Genomic DNA, 4331 nt, shown 5'->3' with positions numbered 1-4331 from the left:
AGGCGGATTTCTGAGTTCGAGAGTTCGAGGCTAGCCTGGTCTACAGCGTGAGTTCCAGGACAGCCAGGGCTACACGGAGAAACCCTGTCTCGAAAAACCAAAAAAAAAAAAAAAAAAGAGTTGCCTTGGTCATGGTGTCTGTTCACAGCAGTAAAGTAAAACTAAGACATTGAGAATTTGGGGAATGTTCAAGAGGATACTGGCTATACATACTCAGGAAATGAGTCTGCAGTTGAGTGTGTGGCTCAGTGACAGTCTGCCTAGCATGTGGGTTCCTGCCCCTGCACTGTAAAACATTCGGAAAACAGCCAGGATTAGACTCAGGTTGAGATTTAGACTTTTGTTTTTTTCTATGTGTTTTTGTTATTGTTGTTTGCTTTGTGTCAGGGACTACCATGTAGTCCAGGCTGGCCTTAAATGGAAATGCATGATATTATTCAAAACTTGTGGACTTTTTTTTTTTTTTTTGAGCAGGTGGCCAAAACCCAAACCCTAATTACTACCAGTTTAAGAACTATAGTGGAGGAAAAGGGCAACATTGGAGACAAAGACAAAAAAGCCAGAGCCAGGTGAGACGGGCATACTAGTGGACTTTATCATAAAAGACAATGCCACTCAAAGCTGAGAGGAGAGGCAATCTACAGCAAACCTACAGCCATCATTATACTGAATAGAGAAAACCCTCAAGACCAAGCATAAAGCAAAAAGGTATCTAATTTTCTCCACTTTTTGGGGACAAGGTCTCTCTACATAACCCTGGAACTAACTATGTAGACCAGTCTGGCCTTGAACTCATAGAGACCTGCCTGCCTCTGCCTCCTGAGAGCCAGGATTAAAGGCATCCACCACCATCACCACTACAGTCCATCTCCACTTTTAATGACAGTACTTGAAGTCTTAGCCAGAGCAATAAGACAAGAGAAGGAAATAAAGGGGACATAAATATATATTGTTATTTAGAGAAATGACTCTATAAGAGACAAGAAAGACCCCACCAGAAAACTTGAAGTAGAACTGATACTTTCAACAAAGTGGCTGGTTACAAAGTTAGTATGCAAAAATTAGTAGCAAGCAGTGAGATGCACAGTAGATAAAAGACACTTGCCACCCAGTCTCATGGCTGGGGTTTGATCCCTAGGACCAACATGGAAGGAGAGAGCCAACTCCTGCAGCTGCCCTCTGCCCTCTGCATGCACACTGTTGGCATGCATGCCCACAAACATAGACTCACAAATAAATGTGTTGGGGGAAGAAAACTCATTCAAAATGACCTGAAATAGCAACAAGAAGAAATCCTTGGAATAAGACTGATCCAGAACATGAGTGACCCCAACAGCTGAAAATTTAAAACACTTATAAAAAAGATACCAAATATGCTAGAAGATGAAAGACCTGCCGGTTTTATGGATTGGAAGAATTAATACCATGAAAACCAGCTACCTTACCAAAGCAATCTACAGGTTCAATATAATCCAAATTCAATTTTTTTTTTTTTGGTTTGGTTTGGTTTTTTTGAGGCAGGGTTTCTCTGTGTAGCCCTGGCTGTCCTAGAACTCACTCTGTAGACCAGGCTGGCCTCGAACTCTCGAACTCAGAAATCCGCCTGCCTCTGCCTCCCAAGTGCTGGGATTAAAGGTGTGTGCCACCACTGCCTGGCTCCAAATTCAAAATTTAATGCCATTTTTCATAAATATAGAAAAAATTTCATAAGGAAACACATACATTCCCCTAAACATCTAAAGCCATCCTGAGCAAAATGCTGGAGGTATCACCATGTCTGATTTCAAGCTATATTGCAAAGCCATAGTAGCAAAAACAGCATAGAATTTGCTCAAAACCATACATGTAGATCAATGGAATAGAATAACCAAATATCAACCCATGCAGCAAGCGCTACCTAATTTTGGACAAAAACATATGTCAGAGAAAAGACAGCCTCTCCAAGAAAAGGCAAGAGAAACACTGGATATCCACATGTAGAGGAATGAAGCGCCATCTTGATGCTTCACCCCACGTAAAACCAACTCCAAATGGATCAAAAATTTTTTCTTTTTTTTTTTTCTTTTTTTTTTTTAAAGATTTATTTATTTATTATATGTAAGTACACTGCAACTGTCTTCAGACACCCATATGAGGGCATCAGATCTCATTGTAGATGGTTGTGAGCCACCATGTGGTTGCTGGGATTTGAACTCATGACCTCTAGAAGAGTAGTCAGTGCTCTTAACCGCTGAGCCATCTCACCAGCCCTGGATCAAAAATTTTAACATAAGAAATTCTGAATCTCCTTGAAGGGAGACAAGTTTAGGGCTTTCTGAAGGAGATAGAAGCCCATCAGGAAGTAAGATCAACCACTGACAAACAGGATCTCATGGAAGGAAACCACTTCTTTGTGGTAAACAAAAACAGTTCATCAAGAGACAGGCAAGAATGGGAGAAAAATCTGTTTTAGCAAAGCATCTGATAGAGGATTAATATCTAGAATACACAACATAAAGAAAAATAGGGCTGGAGAGATGGCTCAGTGGTTAAGAGCACAGACTATTCTAGAGGTCCTGAGTTCAATTCTCAACAACCACATAGTGGCTCATAATCATCTTTAATTGGATCTGATGCTCTCTTCTGGTGTGTCTGAAGACAGTGACAGTGTACTCATGACATAGATAAATCTTTTTTTTTTTTTTTAAAGTTTTTCAAGACAGGGTTTCTCTGTATAGCCTTGGCGGTCCTGGAACTCACTCTGTAGACCAGGCTGGCCTTGAACTCAGAAATCCACCTGCCTCTGCCTCCCAAGTGCTGGGATTAAAGGCGTGCGCCACCACTGTCCGGCACATAAATCTTAAAAAAAAAAAATCAAGGCTGGTATGGTGGCACATGGCTTTGACCCCAGCACTTGGTAGTTAGAGGCAGGTGGATCTGAGTTTGAGGCCAGCCAGGTCTATATAGCAAGTTCCAGGACAGCCAGGGCTACATAGAGAAGCTATTTGTCTTGAAATAATTCAAGACTAGAACTTTCATGGAAGTCCAAGGAACAGTGTGCCAGGGAGTAGTAACTGGTTAACAGTTAAGAGAATAAGGCTGTAGCTGTGGCTGGCTATGAGTTGTTAGCAGCCTTGGCCAAAGCTATTCTGATAAAGGGGCAGACCACTGAGAAGAGGTGAGTCTGAGCTCACTGAGCCCCCATCATTACTGCCTTTGTGGAGCTGATGGGTGAATGTGTAAATTTGACTTGGAAAAGAAAGGGGAGATATACATGTGTTAGAAAGTCTTGGAGAAATGTTCCATTTGAAAATGTTCATACTGGGGCTGGAGAGATGTCTCAGTGGGTAAGGATGACAACAGGTCTTCCAGAGGACCTGGGTTCCATTCTTAGTGCCCACATGACAGCTCAGAACCCTCTATAGCTCTAGTTCTAATGCCTCCTTCCGGCCTCCACAGACTCTGCACATATCTGGTGCAAAGACATTCACGCAGGGGGAAAGGCTGTGGCTGCGGCAGACCAAACAACCATGCATATAAAAATAAACATTAAAAAAACGTTTGTAGCCTGTCATGGAGAAGAACAGTACAGGGGGAGGTGGCATTCTATACAGTCTGCAGGCTTGGGACAATAGGACACAGGGGCATCTCTTCCCCAGGCTGGGATTGCAGATAGAGGCAACTATTATCTGCAGAGGGGAACAACATCATTTAATGATTCTGTAGGGTTGGAGGGTGGAAGGTTCTCACAATGTAGCCCTGGATGTCCTAGACCTTGTTTCGTAGACCAGGCTGGCTTTGAACTTAGAGATCCATCTGACTTTGCCTCCCATGTGCTGTGAGGTACCACATCTGGCTCATTTGATGAATTTTAAGTACTTAGTGTGCTGTAGAAAACAGGAGGGGCTGACCAACCTGACTGCTTAAGATCCAAGACTTTCTTTTCTTTCTTTTTTCCTCTCCCCCTAGAAACAGGGTTTCTCTGTGTAGCCCTGGCTGTCCCGGAACTCACTCTGTAGACCAGGCAGGTCTTAAACTCAAGAGATCCCTCTGCTTCTACATCTTTCTTTCTTTAGTTCCTTTTTCTTTCTTTTCTTTTTATAAAAAGATAAGGTCTCATGTAACCCAGACTGTCCTCAAACTTGATATGTAGCTGAGAATAATCTTGAATATCTGACTCTACCTCTAGGTGCTGGCATGACAGTGTGTGTCACAGCAGCTAGCTCCTGGCTTCATTCATTTTCCTTCTTTCTTTCCTTCCTTCTTCCTCCTCCTCCTTTTTTTTTTTTTTTTTTTTTTTTAGAAAGGGTTTTTATGTTTAGCCCCGGCAGTCCTGCAGTCAAATGCTCTAC

General features: G+C 42.4%; 1 protein-coding gene across 1 annotated transcript in view; it reads left to right on the top strand.

Annotated features, from left to right (window-relative positions):
• Proca1 (protein interacting with cyclin A1) overlaps positions 1-4331 on the top strand; it is a 12331-nt gene that overhangs the window by 3913 nt on the left and 4087 nt on the right. The gene's annotated exons all lie outside the window — the stretch shown is intronic.

The sequence above is a fragment of the Grammomys surdaster genome, unplaced genomic scaffold (assembly GCF_004785775.1).
Source record: "Grammomys surdaster isolate TR1022 unplaced genomic scaffold, NIH_TR_1.0 126278, whole genome shotgun sequence".
NCBI lineage: Eukaryota > Metazoa > Chordata > Mammalia > Rodentia > Muridae > Grammomys > Grammomys surdaster.
This window is presented reverse-complemented; position numbering and strand designations above follow the sequence as displayed.